The following is a 19,141-nucleotide window of genomic DNA, read 5'->3' on the forward strand; positions in this document are numbered from 1 at the left end:
TCTATCTAGAACTAAATGTAATTATTTGGGTGAGAAGGACTCTTCTGGGTAAGGCAGCTTCTGCAGTGTCTGCCAATGATCCCTGCCTTCTGTTATTTATGGCAACATTGAGGGAATGTCACTTCAATGATTGGATTATGAACTATTGGGACTTTTTTCTTGCTAGCAGACTCCCTCTATTGCTTTTTTGGCTTGTGTGTACTTTGATAAAGCAAGTTGCTGTGTTGGAGAAGCCCTGAGGCAAGAAACTGAGGGCCACATCCAGACAAGAACAATCGATGAATTGAGGCCCTCCGCCCAACAGCCAATGAAGAGCTGAATGCTTCCAACAACTATTGAGTGACATGCTTCCCCAGTAGAGCCCACAGATGAGATTGCATTCACTGAGCCAACACTTTCACTGCAGCTTTGTGAGAGACCATGAAGCAGTGAGGACTCGGTCACGTCCAGATTCCTGACCTACAGAGACTGTGGTGTAATAAATGGGTGTTGTTTTAACAGGCCATATTGTCGGATAATTTGATACTCAGCAATAGACAATGAATACACCCATTTAACTAAAATATATTGTTTGGTATCACAAATACTGTTTAGTTATTATGGAACTTTTATTACAATGTAAATAATGTGGTTAATTTTTATTATAATGTAGATGAGCAAAGGAGGTGTCTATATGACTTTCTACGTTGAAATAATCCCTGGTAAAACCTTGATAAAGCTGTTAACCTTCATTAAACCTGTTGGACCTCTTGCAGCGTACACGTGCGTGTGGTTTTGTTTCTCCATGTATCATTTGGTGTCATCTGTTTTCTTTCAGGAATCTTTCTTTCTTTCTTTCTTTCTTTCTTTCTTTCTTTCTTTCTTTCTTTCTCTTTGTCTCTCTCTCTCTCTTTCCCTTCCTTCCTTCCTTCTTCCTTCCTTCCTTCCTTCCTTCCTTCCTTCCTTCCTTCCTTCCTTCCTCTTTCTTTCTCTCCTTTCTCTCTCTTTCTCTTTCTTTCTTTCTTTCTTTCTTTCTTTCTTCCTCTCTTTCTCTCTTTGTCTCTCTCTCTCTTTTCCTTCCTTCCTTCCTTCCTTCCTTCTTCCACTCTCTTTTTCTTTTTTTCTCTCTTTTCTTTCTTCTTTCTTTCTTTCTTTCTTTCTTCCTCTCTTTCTCTCTTTGTCTCTCTCTCTTTTCCTTCCTTCCTTCCTTCCTCTTTCTTTCTCTCCTTCTTTCTCTCTTTTTCTTTCTCTTTCTTTCTTTCTTTCTCTCTTTCTCTCTCTCTCTCTCTTTTCCTTCCTTCCTTCCTTCCTTCCTTCCTTCCTTCCTTCCTTCCCTCCTTCCAATACTGGCTGAAAATGAACTCATATTGCCTTTACATATGGACGACTCAGCAGTGCACACTTAGCCCAGTTTGGTGCCAGTTCTTTAGCCTTTGCCTTTTCCAGCTCAGCAACACAAGCCACTGACTTTGGACCCAGGACGATGCCTCCCCAGAGATGGTGGATCTCATCATATTTGTCATTGTCATTGGTCCTCATAGCTTCCACCTGCTTGGACAGACCTCCTTTGTCTTCTGAGTGAACCTGTGTGAGGTTTTCCTGTGGACCAGATGCCCAGCCTGGCCTTCCTCTTGATAACGCAATGGGGAACACCCACCTTATGACACAGGGCAGACAGGAAGACAGCCAGCTCAGTGGGGTCCACAGAATGTAAAATCACTATCAGCTGAGACTTCTTATTTTCCATTAAGGTGGGGACAGTATTAACCCCCACTTGAAGAACAGGTGGCCTCTTAGTGGGGTCATCCCCTTTGCTAGCAACTTTGTTCTCAATTCAGGCCAAAATTTTCTGCTTCTTCTCTTGCTTTGTCTCTTGTCTGAATCTGTGGATGAACTTAAACAATTGAATAACTGTTTGGTGGGCCAAGCCCTGGGTTAACTGGTTAATGACAGAAGGAATTTTCAGATGTTTAAAGGGAAGAGCCTTTGCCACTGCAACCAGATGCAGAGGGGACATTTCACAGAGTGAAGTCCCTTTGAGGCTGGATGTCCTGTCCCTTGTTTTAACAAGGGACTGACCACCTTTTTTGGCCTCTTGCTTCTTCATGACAGCAGGGTCCAAGACCACCTTCTTCCCTTTAGCCTTCTTTCCTTGTGGCAGCTGTGATAGCTGGAAGAGAGAGAAAGGAAAGGAAATTGTCTCTTTCAGGAATTTCTTAAAACTCCTGTTCCATTGGTAATACTTTTACAAAATACATGGATTTTTACAAAATAAAATTATTTATGTCATTGTTTGGGTTTAGGGTTGGTTGGAAGGCAGATCATTCATTCTTGCTGGTGCTTTCTTTTCCTAAATTCCTTCTCTCCTGGGTTCAGTGGCAATTCTGTGTCTAGCTTTTCTCTGACCCTTTTAGGTCCTGCTTCTCACTTCAGGCCAGGTTCTAGTCACCCTTGTTTGCTTTTCTTTTTTGGTTCACTTCTTAAATATGAAGGTTTTATTTTTAGAACTTTCCTGTTCTAAATCTGCACTCTCAGAGTTTATCTAGCTTGTACTTATGGTTTAAGCTAGCATTTCCTGAAGTGTGGGATAGGAATCACTCCCAGAACGGAATGATTTGGGGGGTTCATGCTCATATAGGTAACTAATACTGAATCACATGTTGAGAAACTTACATCCATTTTAATGCTTTTTCTATCCAGAGTACATCAAGTTAGGTATGAAACTTGAACACTCTTCTAATATGGGCTAACCACCCTTGATAATAAAGGAATGCAGTCCTTATGAGCAAATTTATTTTTAGGTAAATAAACCTTAAAATATGGTTTGTTTATTGGAAGGTCACTTTCTTTCTTTCTTTCTTTCTTTCTTTCTTTCTTTCTTCTTTCTTCTTTCTTTTTATTTTTCCTTTTTTTTTGTTTTTTTGTTTTTTGAGGATTTCGGGGATCAGGCAAATTACTTAACTAACAATAATCAGGCAATTTCTTTCTTTTTTTTTTTTGGTCCTGTTTTATTTTATTTTATTTTTAATTTAAATTTTAGTTAGCATACAGTGCGATACTGGTTTCCAGAGTAGAAGTCAGTGATTCATCACTTTTATACAACACCCAGGGCCCATCACAGGTGCCTTCCTTAATACCCATCACCCATTTAGCCCATTCTGCACCCACCTCCCCTCTAACAATCTTCAGTTTGTTCTCTATTGTTACAAGTCACTTGTGGTTTGTTTCCTGCTCTTCTTTCCACCCCCCTCACATGTTCATCTGTTTCGTTTCTTTAATTCGACATATGAGTGAAATCACATGGTACTTGTCTTTCTCCAGTTGACTAATTTTGCTCAGCATAATACACTCTAGCTTCAACCATGTCATTGCAAATAGCAAGATTTCATTCTTTTTGATGGCTGAGTAATATTTCATTGTATAAATATCACATCTTCTTTATCCATTCATCATTTGATAGACATTTGAGCTTTCTCCATAGTTTTGCTATTGTCGATAATGCTGTTAAACATTGGGGTGCATGTACTCCTTCCATCTGGGTTTTTGTATCCTTTGGGTAAATACCTAATAGTGCAATTGCTGGATTGTAGGGTAGTTCTATTTTTAGTCTCTTGAGGATCCTCCATACTGTTCTTCAGAGTGGCTGCACCAGTTTGCATTCACACCAGCAGGGCAAGAGGCTTCTCCTTTCACCACATCCTCACCAACATCTGTTGTTTCTTGTGTTATAAATTTTAGACATTCTGACAGGTATGAAGTGATATCTCACCATGGTTTTGATTTATATTTCCCTAATGATGAATGATATTGAGCATCTTTTCATGTGTCTATTAGCCATCTGGATGTCTTCTTTGGAAAAGTATCTTTATGTTTTCTGCCCATTTCTTACCTGGATTATTTGTTTTTTGGGGTGTTGAAACTGATATGTTCTTTATAGATTTTGGATATTAACCCTTTATCAGATGTGCCATTTGAAAATATCTTCTTCCACTCCATAGGCTGCCTTTTAGTTTTGTTGATTGTTTAACTCACTGTGCAGAAGTTTTTATCTTGATGAGGTCCCAATAGTTCATGTTTGCTTTAGTTTTCCTTGCGTTTGGTGATGTGTCTAGTAAGAAACTGCTGCGGCTGAGGTTAAAGACGTTGCTGCCTGTGTTCTCCTCTAGGATTTTGATGGTTTCCTATCTCACATTTAAGTCATTCATCCATTTTGAGTTTATTTTTGTGTATGGTGTAAGTAAGTGGTTCAGTTTCATTCTTCTGCATGTCGCCAGCCAGTTTTCCCAACATCATTTGTTGAAAAGACTGTCTTTTTTCCTTTGGATATTCTTTCCTGCTTTTTTGAAGATTTGTTGCCCATATAGTTGTGGGTCCATTTCTGGGTTTTCTTTTCTGTTCCATTGATCTATGTGTCTGTTTTTGCACTTGTGCCATACTGTCTTGATGACTACAGCTCTATAATATAGCTTGGAATCTGGAATTATGATATTTCCAGCTTTGCCTTTTTTTTTTCAGGATTGCTTTGGCTATTTGGGGTCTTTTGTGGTTCCATACAAATTTTCGGATTGTTTGTTCTAGCTCTGTAAAAAATGCTGGTGGCATTTTGAAAGGGATTGCATTAATGTATAGATTGCTTTGGGTAGTATAGATATTTTGACAATGTTCTTCCAATCCATGAGCATGGAATGCTTTTCCATTTCTTTGTATCTTCAATTTTTTTCATAAGTGTTCTATAGTTTTTAGAGTACAGATCTTTTACCTCTTTAGTTAGGTTTATTCCTAGGTATCTAATTGTTATTGGGGCAATTGCAAATGGAATTGATTCCTTGATTTCTTCTTCTGCTGTTTCATTATTGGTGTATAGAAATGCAACAGATTTCTACACATTGATTTTATATCCTGTGACTTTGATAAGTTCATGTATTAGTTATAGCAATTTTTTTGGTGCAGTCTTTGGGTTTTATACAAAGAGTATCATGTCATCAGAGCAGAACTTTTGACAAATAAGGGTAGAATCTGACATTGTATTCTTCTTTGTAGTTAGCTTTTACTCACAGCAAGTGGTACTTTCTGGTGATGGTAGTAATATAAATTTGTCCTTTAATTTATTAAAATAAAAAAGGGAATTTATTTAAGGAAAAACTTTTCAACGTTTATTTATTTTTGGGACAGAGAGAGACAAAGCATGAATGAGGGAGGGGCAGAGAGAGAGGGAGACACAGAATCGGAAACAGGCTCCAGGCTCTGAGCCATCAGCCCAGAGCCCGACGCGGGGCTCAAACTCACGGACCGCAAGATCGTGACCTGGCTGAAGTCAGACGCTTAACCGACTGTGCCACCCAGGCGCCCCTATTTAAGGAAAAACTTTAAGTAAATAATATGTGTGTACAATATGTGATACATGGTTGGAGCAGAATTATGAAGGTAGTAACTGTGGTATGAGAATTTGAGAAGTGGTACACTAGAGATCTAGAAAACCACAAATGCATCATTATCCTCAATTGATCTATTTAATGGTTGTCAATGAACTGAGCATGGTTCTAAAAGGCACAGTATGGATCTGGATAATAAAAAAGAATAATAGATGTTATTAGATGTAAGAGCACTGAGTTGGAAATGATCCTACCTACATTCTCCTGATTGCCTCAGTTTCTTTGCCGGAGAAATCTTGTGCATGGCCCAAAGCAGTGGTTCTCAGACTTTAGGTAGGGGCATCCAATTCACATGGAAGTTTCTTAAAACATAGATTAGTCCCTTGTACCTTCAGAATTTCTGCTTTAGTAGTGTCTGAGAATTTGCAATTCTGAGTTACTAGATCTGGAGACCATACTCAGTCTAAGCTAAATCTTGGACAAAATGCTTATAACATTTTGGGGGCTCAAATTTCAAAGGAAGCTTTTGGTTAAATAACATAGACTTATAGGGTTTTAGAAATGGAAGCAATTGATCCCATGTGTCCTAAAGTGTGGTATAGTTTTCATTGCTGGTATTTAAGAAGACTTAGATGCATTTTAATTTTAATTTATATGTGCTTATATTAAGGTGTAGTAGAAAACCACAGTGTATCAAACCTATTATTTTTCTGCTTAGCATGAGGCTTAATGTGAGTCAATAAAAATTACTGAGTAAAAGATAGTAGTGGGTTTTTCTTAGATTGTGATGGAGAACATGAATAATGGAATTGAGAAATGCTGATTCTTTTTTTTTTTATTTTTTTAGTGTTTATTTCTGAAAGAGAGAGAGAGAGAGGGAGAGGGAAAGTGCGAGCAGGAGAGGGGCAGAAAGAGGGAGACACAGAATCCAAAACAGGCTCTGAGCTTTTAGCACAGAGCCCCATGCAGGAATCGGACCATCGAACCCGAGATCATGACCTGAGGTGAAGTCAGATGCTTAACTGACGGAGCCACCCAGGCATCTCAGGAAATGCTGATTATTAAAGCCTTACCTCTTGACTGCATCTCCATTTTCAACTGTAGTTGCAAATAACCAATAGTTTCTTCATTTCTTTCCATGGTTTTAGTTAAGAGCTTTGGCAACTCTTTCCTTGCTCATAGTGTTTCCTAATTGTTTTTCCTTCTACTCCATTCATTGTCTACACTGTTTTCAGTGACATCTCCCTGAAACACAAACTGCAGCATGTTATCCACCCCCCCCCCACCCTCCCACCACCCCAAATCCATCAATGGCTTCCTAGCGGCTCAGAATACAGTTCAAATTCCTTAACATCTTACGCAGGCCCCACGATCAGCCTTCTACCATCACCCTCCACTCTTCTACCATATCCACCTAGGATTTGCTTTTACCAAACAACCACACATAATGGATACTTCTCCTCCTCCTAGACCCCTGCGCCTTTGCACATGCTAATTCTCTGCCGTAAGTGCCTTTCCTCTACTATTCTGTCTGACTGATTCCTGCTTAGTTATTAAGTCTTAGCTGATCCCATCTCCCATGGTTAAAAACTGCATATGTCTATCATAATATCTATCATGCTATTTTTTAAAAAGTCATAAAATATATGATTAGAGATTTTTCAAATATTACAAAAGTGTAAAGGAAGTCCTCCTTCCCAGCTTTCCCCAGCCTCACCTTTCTCCCTGAAGGAAACACTATTAATAGTCCAGTGTGTTTTTTAAACCTTTTTAATCTGCATTTACAAACATACATATAAATAATGAAATCTATCTAAGACTATGGTTTAAGAGGTTGTTGTTGTTGTTGTTGTTTTTCATTTCAGATCTCATGGGCATCTGTGCACATCAGGGCTTGAAAATCTACTACTTTTTTTTTTCCTTTTTTTAGCAATTGCCTTTTCTTTAAGGAGAGATCAAGGAAAGAGACTGACTTTCATGTCTCCAGGGTTTTTTTAATAAATGTTAGAAAATCTTCATTTAATGCAGCAACTTGTCTTATTTTTATCCTTATTTCATGTCCTTGAATAAAAAATATCTACACTGTTTTCCAGGAGTGATTTCAAGCAAAACTTAGTAACCGACATTTCTTATGTTATTTATCTATGTAGTCATTTATTTTTATCATTACTCTTATCCCATCTGAATGTTTTTTGTCCTTATAACCCTTGCCACACTTCTAGGACCCATTCTTTATTTATTTTTTATATTTGAATGAAACACTTGAGTGTTTCAGAATATTATTGAATTTGATTTTCACAGTGACTCTGAGAGCTAAGCAGGACAGAATCATTCCTCTTTTACAAGGAGGAAGTTGAGGCATAGAGAAAGTGGTCTAACTATAGCCTGAGCATTCTGTCCTACATCGACAACATGTCCTCTGATTGTCCCTTGCTTGCTCAGGACTCACCATTGTGATGTCCCAGCAGATATGCTCTGAATCTATACTCTTTGAAATAAAAAAATTTAGTCTGTTTAGTTTTCCTTAGATAAATTAATTTACACTAAAATATTTGCAGTAATGGTGACTTATTGTGGTACCACTCCCAGATATGAGTGATTATCATAGGAGCTGGTGAGTTAATCTAAATGAATGATATATCCCAGTAGGAACTGTTGGAGAAAAGAGTTTTAATCAGACTAGACTTTTTGGTGTACTCCAAACAATTTTATATGAAAGATCCTTTGAATCCACATCTCTGAATGAAATCATACCTATTACTTATGTTTTAGGAGGACACAGCCAGCTCTTAGCAGACTTCTTTTTTTCTTTTTGCATATTCTGCTTTATTTTTTTCACATTTTTTCCCCTCTGATCCATCTCAGCCAGTTCTTCAAGTAATCCTGAAAGGAAAGTCAGACTTGCCTGGTTTCTTTGAAAACTTTTCTTCAGAATAGCTGACAAAGTTATTGAACTGTTGGTATTCATTTTTCATAATAACCCTTCATGAAAATGACCAAAATATTTTCAGAAAGTAGACTACTGGGGGACCTCTTTACTATGCATTTGCCACCTGACTCTTGAGATCTCAATTTAATTCTGTGAATTGAGATTTTTATTGCTACAGGGTGATTGGAAAAATTAATAGGAATTTCCTCAAAGCACTTTGAGGTCCTAAGGGGCCATTTATTGTTTCAACAAGATATTCTCCTCCTAATGTGTGCGTATTATTGTTTATGAAACAATGAGGGCCCAATGAAGAATAAGATTTGTCGTTGCAAAGAGTTTGCCTTTCTTCCTTATCTGCATTGAAACATGATTTTTTTCAAGAAGGATATTAGCACTGAAATCTCTAATCTTTATTCAGAAAGATGGCTTTCTTTTTTTTAATAAAGGACTAGGCTGCATCTTTATCAGTCTGATTTTTTTTCATCCCTGTGGTGCTTTTAAATATACATAGAAAGATGGTCAGAGACTCTAGAAAGAAGGCGGAGCAGTTTCCTGATGGGAGTGAAGGAAGGTCAATAACATCTGTCCTCTGAATAGGGAAAGGGAGCTGCAGGTAGTGTAGACAAGGGTCTGAGCAAATTAATTAATACATGAGAGGACATCAGGAAATGGCTTCTCTGGTTTACTGTAAATGAGATTTAATGAACTTTCGAAAACCAACAAAAAAAGAAAATCTGGGAATTCCTTAGAAATAGATCTCCCAGTTTCCCCTATTATCTTAATCTGTGAAACAATAAATTATTTGCCTTATAATGATTTCTATTATTAGTAATAGTAGAGATGATCATATAAAGAGTATCCACAATTAGCTCTGTGCTATGCATGCTACCTACATATTGATTCTTTTGTTTTTTGGTTTTTTGGGTTTTTTTGTTGTTGTTTTTAGGTAGGCTTCATGCTCAGCATGGAGCCCAACACAGGGCCAATGTGGGACCCATCAATGAAGCCCAATGTGGAGCCCAAAGTGGGGCTTGAGCCTATGATCCCCATATCAAAACCAGAGCTGAGATCAAGAGTCAGAAGGCTAATGGACTGAATCACCCAGGTGCCCCCAGATTGATTCTATTCAATCCTTCACATGGTCTTTGAGGTAAACGCTGTGATCCTCATTTTACAGATGAAGAACTTGAGTCTCAGTACTAACAACCTGCTCAAAGATGAAGAGCTAGTAAGTGCAGGAGTGTGAGCCAAACCAGGTTGTAGTCAAACTAGCCAAACACATCCCCTCAAGTACTTTAATGCTTCTTGACCTTTCCAAACTGTGGACTGAGTTGCAATGTTCTTCACATGAAATGACAACAATGGAAAACCAGAGTTGCAAATGAGGAACTCCCTTGGCATGCCAGGGCTGAACACTCTTTGCAGCATTTACAGTAGTACTAATAAAATAAATATTCCTGGGGGCAATGGTTTGATGTTTTAGTATATTCTCTGTGCTACTTCCCATTTAGTCAACCAAATTTAATGGACATCTGCTTTGTGAAACTGACTTAAGTGTTGTGTGCACTTGCAAGGGAAATTGCAGATTCCTGACCGATGGCCGGAAAGTTGTGTTGAGATGGTAATCCTGGGGAGGTGGTGAAGACATGAAGAGATATAAGAAGATGGGACGAGTGGATCAATGCTCTTCACATTTATGTTGTTGATGATTAGAACATTCTAAAATTGGTTAGTATTGCATAAAACAAAGCAACATGTGGCAATTGCTCAGTTAATTTCACCACCATAACCACTTTAACTGAGTAAGCTTTGTGATCTGAATTACCCTGTGTGACTTCCTTATCATCTTCCCCTGCACACCCTCCCCAATTTCTACCTCCATTAGCTTTCCCTCTTCTTTCTGTTTATTTGCCCTGATGGAAAGAACACTGAACTACAAGTGAGGGGCCATGAGCTGTGCTTCGATTGCCACATACCACCAGTGTGATCTTAGGAGAGGCATTCTAGGGCTGCAGTGGATGGCAAAGATGGCCATAGATTTATCATTTTTTACATTCACACCCTTTGCTTATATCTTCCCACACCGATTCTGGGCTGGACCATGTGACTTGCTTTGACCAAGGGACTTTAGCAAATGTGACATACACAGAGACTTGCAACATGCTTGCACATTTGGCATGTGCTTTTACTGTTCTCAGAACTCTGCTACCGTCACGTGAAGAAGCCTGAGTTAGCCTGTAGAATGATGAAATATGTGTGGCCCAGTTGTCCTGTCATCCTGGCCAGACAATGAGTGAGTGAGGCCATCCTAGGTCAGCCAGTTGCTGGCTGACTCACTAGTGAGCCCAGCTAAAATTAGCTGAACTAGCCCAAACCAGAGGAAGCAGCCTAGCTGATTTGCAGAATTGGAGCTTCATAAAGGTTGCTTCACTAAGTTTTGGGGTGAGTTATTCATAGCAAAAGGTAACTAATAAAAAATCCAATTAAAAAAGCGCTCAAACAATGAATAGCTACATATCCACTGCCTACCCCGAAGCATTGTTGGAGATTATATGGGATAATGAAGTAACTATGCCTATGATAGGCAAAGCTTCTGAGGAGCAGTACCCAGCGGTGTCTTGTGTTTGACCAGCAACTCGATGTTCAGTGAAGAAATTACTGGATAATAAGCTACACAATTATAAGGTGGCAGTAGCAGCAGCAATAGAATAATACAAAATTTAAAATAATTTTTTTTAATGTTTATTTATTTTTGAGAGAAAGAGAGACAGAACGTGAGGTGGGAGGGGCAGAAAGAGAGGGAGACACAGAATCCGAAGCAGGCTTTAGGCTCTGAGCTGTCAGCGCAGAGCTGGACTAGGGGTTCAAACTCATGAACTGTGAGATCATGACCTGAACTCAGATGCTTAATTGGCTGAGCCACCCAGATAAATTTAATTTAATTTATCAGCTATGTAGAGAGAATTGAAAAGGACAAGAAAGAGCAGGAATGGGCAGTCTAGGCCACCGGTGCTCTGGTCACAGGCAGGACAGCAGCCTGTAGCCCTTAGGGTTTTCTCACTGTTGTCGGTAAGATACTGCCAATTGTTATCCTTCCCATTGGCTTTAAAATATTCCCAGTTATTTGACTTTTTTCTTTTTTTATTATAGCATGTCTAGATTCTATCTGGATATCATTCCCATGACAATAGTTAGTCTCCATAATGAAAAGTTTCTGAGAGCCAAATTTAGAGGTATAGAGAAGCATTTCTAGTCTATAAAAATGCAAAGACTACAAGATAAGTAAATCGAAAAAATTCTGATGGGAGCAAGTATTTTCTGAGCTAAAGGTAATTGATCCAATGGAATCTATAAGGAATAAGGTTATGTACTTTGATTCACATTTATCTAGTGGAAACATATTTTTTTTTCCAATCTGGTTATACTGTAAAGTAAAGCCCATGTAGAGAAAAGTATGCAAAACCTAAAGGTACCATTTATTGAAAAATTATAGGGGCACCTGGGTGGCTCAGTCAGTTAAGCGTCCAACTTTGGCTCAGGTCATAATCTCACAGTTTGTGGGTTTGAACCCCACATCGGGCTCTGTGCTGGCAGCTCAGAGCCTAAAGCCTGCTTCCGATTCTGTGTCTCTCTCTCTGATCCTCCCCCACTCATGCTCTGTCTCTCTGTCTCTCTCTAAAAAATAAATAAACATTATTATTTTTTTTTTACAGGAACAATTACAAAGCGAATACCCATGTAACCACTACCCAAGTCAGAGATGGAGCCTTGCCTGAACACCAGAACTCTCTTACTATTCTCATTTTCTCCTTCACACTTTCCCCTTCACTTACCCTGTTAAATTGACCACAATGCTCAATGATGATCAAGTCCTTGTTTAGCTTTAGAGCTTTACCACCTCTGCAGAGTTAACCACCTATGTGTGTAACTTTAAACACTACATTTTAGTTTTGCTTGCTTTGAATTTTCTATAAATGAAGTCATTCTGTATATACTCTTTTGCATCTTGCTTCTTTCGCTTAATGCTATTACTTGCTTTGTGTAGTTGTAGTTTATTCAATTTCATTGACAGGTGGTCTTCCATATATGAACACACTAGACAATGTACTGTTGATAGATACTTCAGTAGCTTCCATCCTGTGGATCATTATAAGCAACGTAGCTGTGGCAGTCCTTACGTACCTCCTCCTGCACAAGCATACAAGTTTCTCAAGAGGGTGCCTTTTTTGCGTCATAAGAGAGGCATATCTTCAAATTCAGGAGAAGAGGCCAAAATATTTCCGAAAGTGTCATGACCATTTTGCCTACCGCCAGTGGTGTGGGTGTTCTCAGTGCTCCATGCCCTTGTCAGCACCTGATACTGTCAGTGCAGTAGTCAGTCATTTTTGCCAATCTGGCAGATGTGTAGTGGAATCTCCTTCTGATTCATGTTTGCGTTTTCTCATTATTTATGAGGCTGAGCATTCTTTCACATATTTTTAGCCATTCAGTTTCTTTTTTATGAAGTGTCTGTTCAAGTCTTCTGTCCTTTTTCCTTTCTTCTTTTTCTTCTAATGTTAATTCACTGTTAGAGAGAGAGAGAGAGAGAGCGCATTAATGGGGAAGGGGCAGAGAGAGAGGGAGACACAGAATCCCAAGCAGGCTCCAGGCTCTGAGCTGTCAACACAGAGCCCGACGCAGGGCTTGAATCCAAGAACCAAGAGATCATGACCTGAGTCAAAGTCGGACACTTAACTGACTGAGCCAGCCAGGCACCCCTTCCGTCCTTTTTTTCTAATGTTTGTGACTTTTTCTAATGTTTTGTAGGGTTTTGTTTTGTTTTGTTTTGTTTTTAACATGTTTTGCATATAAATGTCTCATTTTACATGTTACAGTAGCTTTTCCCATTCTTGGGTTTGTTTGTTTTGTTTTTCACTCTATTAATATGTATCTTTTAAAAATGTTTATTTATTTGTTTTGAGAGATAGAGCAAGAAAGAGAGCATGAGCAGAGAGAGGTGCAGAGGGAGAGGGAGAAAGAGAATGTTAAGCAGGTTCCATGCTCCGTGTGGAACCTGATGCAGGACTCAGTATCACGACTGTAAGATCATGACCTGAGCTGAAATCAAGAGTCGGATGCTTAACCAACTAAGCCCCCCCAGACATCCCTTAATATGTATCTTTTGATGAATTATAAGTTCTTAATTTTAATAGACTTAAATAGATCTAATTTCTTCTCTTTTGATTGCTTTTTATGTCTTGTTTAAGAAAATTTTTCCTATCCTGAAGACCCAAAGAAATCTCCTATGAGCTCTTAAAAGCTTTACAGCTTTGTCTTTCACCATAAGTGTATAACATACAAGGTATGACTCTTATCTGTGTATGAGTTAAAGCTGTAACTTCATTATTTTCCATATGAATGCATACTTCTTCCAGAGTCATTGATTGCAAAGGACATTATTTCTGCACTGCCTTGCCATGCCATCTTAGTTATAAATCAAGTGCTCAGGATGTGTGGGTCCATTCTTGGACTCCTTATTCTGCTTCATTGGTTTACTTCTCTATTGCTGCACTAATGTCATATTTTCTTTTTTCTTTCTTTCTTAATTTTTTAATGTTTTTATTAACTTTTGAGAGAGAGACAGAGTGAGTGGGAAGGGGGCAGAGAGAGAGGGAGACACAGAAACTGAAGCAGGCTCCAGGCTCTGAGCTGTCAGCACAGAGCCCAACACAGGGCTCAAACCAGGTTAGAGTGGGAGAGAGGCAAAGCATAAGAGACCCTTAAAAACTGAGAACAAACTGAGGGTTGATGAGGGGTGGGAGGGAGGGGAGGGTGGGTACTGAGGAGGGCACCATTTGGGATGAGCACTGGGTGTTGTATGGAAACCAATTTGACAATAAATTTCATATATTGAAAAAAAAACCTCACAAGCTGTGAGATCATGACCTGAGCCAAAGTGGGACGCTCAACTGACTGAGCCCAGGCACTCCCACATTTTCTTAATTATCACAACTTTATAATAAGCCTCAATATCTGGTAGAACGAAAGTCTTTACACTTGGTTCATCCTCAAGAAAGAGGGTTAGCTATTGCACCAGGGAAACCAGAAAGACAAGTTTGGAATCTACTGGAATCATTAGAGCAGAAGATGATGAGAGCCTGTATTAGGATCATGGAAATAGCAATGGGGAGAGGGGCTGGTTTTAGAGCAGTTCAGGAGATCGCTGGAAAGAATGCCAAACAATTGCTTCTAAATGATGTAAGGAGATAAGCTTTGGTGGAAAAAGATTATATGAATAGATCAAAGAGAAAATAATGAATGGATAGCAACATCTTCAAAACAGGCTACCACGGCTCTGTGGAAACTTTTACAACAGTGAAATTTCAGAAAGCTAAAAAAAAATAAAGACGAAAAATCAGAAATTGTAGAGAACTTTGAAGGAACCAGAGACCTGCAATTGATATGAAACTGGTGATTGATGATAAATATATTAACAGGAATTATGCATGGCTCCACTTTGTTTAATATTATTTTTCAGTTTTTGACATTCCTTGCAATAAGTTTTTCAATTTCTACATCTGGTGCCTTTCAGGTAACTTGATTTCAGTTTGTAACATCATAAGTCTTGCTGAAAATGCATTCAATATTTCCCAGTTGATAGTATCTTCTAGGGCTTGACTCAGCCTGTGTTTTCTAACAAACTCTCTTATCATTTTTTCTCCTATACTGAATTTTTTCTGATATGTTCTTTAACAAGTTCAAGAAAAGCAGATCAAACAATAACTAGACTAGTGTGGTTGGACTTCATATTTGGTGTCATTCCTGTTAAGAGATTAATTAATAAGATACATACTAGTTTGTGACTGACAGTTGATTATTAGAGAATTTTCATTTGCTTTGAAATGTAGGAACATTTAATGTAGTAATTCACAGCTGAATATTTCACACTCAAGATCACACCTTCTTATTTCTATTCCTTGCCCTTCTGAATTTTGCACTTTTGAAAGAAATGGGCCCTCTGGAGCATGACAAATTTGATTTAAAGGTATTTGCCACAGGATGTTATTTTCTGTCAAAAGTTAATGTAACAGTAGGTTCTCTCTTCTTAGTTTGGAACTCATGGGCTGGGGAACTGCTAATGTAAATTCTAATCTTAGACCTGTTGGCATGGCAAATATGGGGAAAAAACAGATAATTGCTCAAGAGGTATAGAGTAAGAAGGCTGCAGGACCTATAATTAAGACATTTTTTAATTTAGTGAATTATAACCTGATTTTCGAAAGTAATAGTGGCATTTGCAAATGAGAGAAGAAAAAAATGATAGAATGTAGGAACAAATGCAACTGGAACTCAGATGTACCAAACTCTGTGTGTGTGTGTGTGTGTGTGTGTGTGTGTGTGTGTGTGAAAGAGAGAGAGAGAGAGAGATTGGTGTGGGTGAAGAAGGTCGTTTTAACTTTTTAGCTATTAACATTTCAGAGTGAAAGATCAAATCTCTGAAGCATTGGTGATAGAATGTTTAGAGAAGAAAGAAACAGACCCTGAGTGCTATCTTGGAATGTATGACATGTTAATAAACATGCCTACAGATCCAGAAATTCCACTTCTGGATATTTATCTGAAGAAAACGAAAACACTAACATGAAAAGACATCTCTACCTCTATGTTCATTGCAGCATTATTTACAATAGCTAAGATATGGAACTAACCTAAATGTCCATCGATGGATGAATGGATAAAGAAAATGTGGGATATATATATATATATATATATATACAATGAAATATTATGCAATCATAAAAAGAAGGCGATCCCACCATTTGCAATAATATGGCTGGATCTTGAGGGCATTGTGCTAATTGAAATAAATCAGAGAAAGACAAATACCATATGATCTTATTTATATGTAAATATAAAAAAACACCTTAGACCAGAACCCACCCCCCCCAATACCCTGAGCTCATAGGTACACAGAAGAGATTGGTGGTTGCCAGAGGTAGGAGGTGAGGAATGGGCGTAATGGATGAAGTTTGTCCAAAAGGGCAAGCTTCCAGTCATAAAATAAATAATTAATGAGATGTAACGTACAGCATGATAACTATAGGCAATAATACTGTATTGCATATTTGAACGTTGCTAAGAGAGTAGACCTTAAAAGTTATCATCACAATAAAAAATGTTTGTAACCATGTATGGAAATGGATGTTAACTGGACTTGTGATCATTTCACAATATATAGAAATATCGAATTCTCATGTTGTACACTTGAAAGTAATATAATGTCACATGTCACATGTACCTCACTAACAAAAGTAAACATGCTTACATAGTATGAAGGGTGTATCATCTCAGTTCAGATTATAGTGAAAGTTACAAAACTTAGACTCAAAGCTTGATTATGTTTTTGGATGTCTCATTTCATCTCTGTGTTTTGCCTTTCATAGAAAATGATTTGCTCTGTATTTGTAATTCATTCTTTACTGTTTACTCAGCGAGGAATTGAAGGAAATTCTTCAGTCATTTAAGATCTGGTTTTGAACCTATTGCAGACCCCTATGGAAGTTATTCTATCTGCCCAATTTTCAGCATTCATAAAGTGGGTGTTTCCAAGGAGTGAAGAAGTGACATATTCCTCTGAGAAAAATGGTATTAGGAGTGGAGTTTAGTATACCAAACTACATCAAAGAGTCTATAACAGTCTGGGTCTAACTGGGAGATAGAAACCACATAGTAGGTTAAAGAGGAATTTTGATATAAGAATTTGTAACTCTAATAAAGAGTAACTATAAGACAGAGGAAACTTTATATATATTACATAAGGGCTGAGGGGGAATAGTCAAGGAAAGACATGTTTGGAAGGAGTTCAGGCTTCTTGGATAAAGTGTGCTGTGGCCACCTAACAGCAGGAAAGTTGGCTGGAGTGGAATTGTAGGCAGACATCAGGCAGTCCTCCAGGTGCATGCAGGTGGGGAGCAGATGACTGGCAACAGGTGGTGTGGGCATGCAGTGGGGGTCTTGATGTTAGCAGGGGCAGAAGGCTTTCCGGATGTAGGATGCGCTGGGAATGGGGGTGGGTGAGTGAAGGTTTTCAAGAGAGGACGAGTTATCACCAGGCCAAACTGCAAGGTCGTGAGGGATCATGTTCTGGTCACATGGCTTGGGCAGGTTCCATCCGGACAAGGCAAACACCCAACTGTCTCCCCTACCTGTGCTGAGAATTTCCAGAAGCCTCTTCCTCTTGCATTGTCTCTTCAGCACCCTCTATTGGGGAGGCTTAGTATCATACTCACCCTAAAGGCAAAATGCTTCTAGGAATTCCTGGGTGGTTTATCATAAAGCGTTATATTCAGGGATGTGTTTGGCAATGAACTGATAACCAATACAGAGTCCAAGGGCAGTAAAGAAGGCCAATACCGGCATTACAAAAAAGACTTGTGGCTCTTTTCAGTCTGTGAAAGGAGAGCCCTTAAGAGAACACAGGCAAACAACCTTTTTTTCCTGTTGACAAAAGACTCAAACACTTTGATATTTTTTCAACGTGTTATGGCATATTAATTTGTGCATTTATATAAAGTGGAGCAAGTTTTTACCTGTATTTTTAAATTAAAAAATTTTAATGTTTATTCATTTTTGAGAGAGAGAGAGAGAGAGAGAGGAGACACACACACACACACACACACACACACACACGAAGTGCGAGCGGGGGAGGGGCAGAGAGGGAGGAAGACACAGAATCTGAAACAGGCTCCAGGCTCCGAGCTGTCAGCACAAAGCCCAACAAGGGGTTTCAAACTCATGAACTGGGAGATCATGACCTGAGCCCAAGTCGGACACTTAACCACCTGAGCCACCCAGGCACCCCATTTTGTCTGTATTTTTAAAGACAAATGCAAACCTTAGAGAGAGTCATATTCAAATAAGCGTGTCAAATAACCACAAGTACTAAAGCACTCAGCTCCTGGAAAACAATAAAGGGGACGCAGTTCATAAACCCAGGGAGCACTTCTCATGTCTCTTTTCTGTCTTCGGCCTGATTCTTTTTCATATCATTTTATGCTGGAGCCTCTCCTCTGTGACCCGCCACTCCCACAGAATAAACCCTCTTTTTCTCTGAACCCCATGACTTACTTTTTCTCTCCCATCATTCTCTTTCTCTCTCAACTTTGTCTTTCGCTCTCTGCTCCTTTTCCTTTTCTCCTTAGGCTTTCCTCTCTGGATTCTTAGCTTCAATTGTCCTCTGCTCATTTTCTAATTCAGCCTTGCAGGAGTCCTTGAACTAGTTTGTCAGAGAAGCTCCTCAGAAGGCAGAGGAGTGAGGGGTGCCTCATTCTCTTCAGTGAGGTGGGTGGGGAGGCTGGGAACATTAACAGATTATAAATCCTGTCCCCTTCACACTTTCTCCTCATCAATCTTTGTTGACTCCTGCAAAGAGATATTCAACGTTCAATATTTAAATGTTCTTCCAGAAGTTCTTTGAATTTACAGCCTAAGGCCACCCTGTTCTTTGTTCTCTTTACAGGGCTGTACGTCATTTCTCTTGGTTCCTTGGAAAGGACAGCTAGGTGAAGTGTGAGCATGCAAGCACGTGCACACACACACACACACACGCACGCACATTCACACATCATTCTCCCTTCTGGAAAACCTTGAACATCCATATTAGCATTTAAACTCTTTGCCCTCTAGCATCTCTGCTCCTTAAAACTTGCAAAGAAAATGTATTCCCTACGTAACCATATTCACAGTTCGATGTTCTTTTTAGGTGCTCTTCTGCATAGGCAAGCAACTGTGCGAGTGCCAGGGAGTGGCCCCCGGTGGGCACTGAGACACTGTTTACATACAACCCTGCCAGATTAGAGGCACATGAGAAGGCACAAGAGTT

The 19,141-nt window shown here is 39.0% G+C and overlaps 1 pseudogene; it reads right to left on the reverse strand.

Annotated features, from left to right (window-relative positions):
* Positions 1–1,341: 1,341 nt before the first annotated feature.
* On the reverse strand, positions 1,342–9,928 carry LOC106967476 (60S ribosomal protein L7a-like; annotated as a pseudogene).
* Positions 9,929–19,141: the final 9,213 nt, after the last annotated feature.

This window comes from Acinonyx jubatus, chromosome B1 (assembly GCF_027475565.1).
Source record: "Acinonyx jubatus isolate Ajub_Pintada_27869175 chromosome B1, VMU_Ajub_asm_v1.0, whole genome shotgun sequence".
Lineage (NCBI taxonomy): Eukaryota > Metazoa > Chordata > Mammalia > Carnivora > Felidae > Acinonyx > Acinonyx jubatus.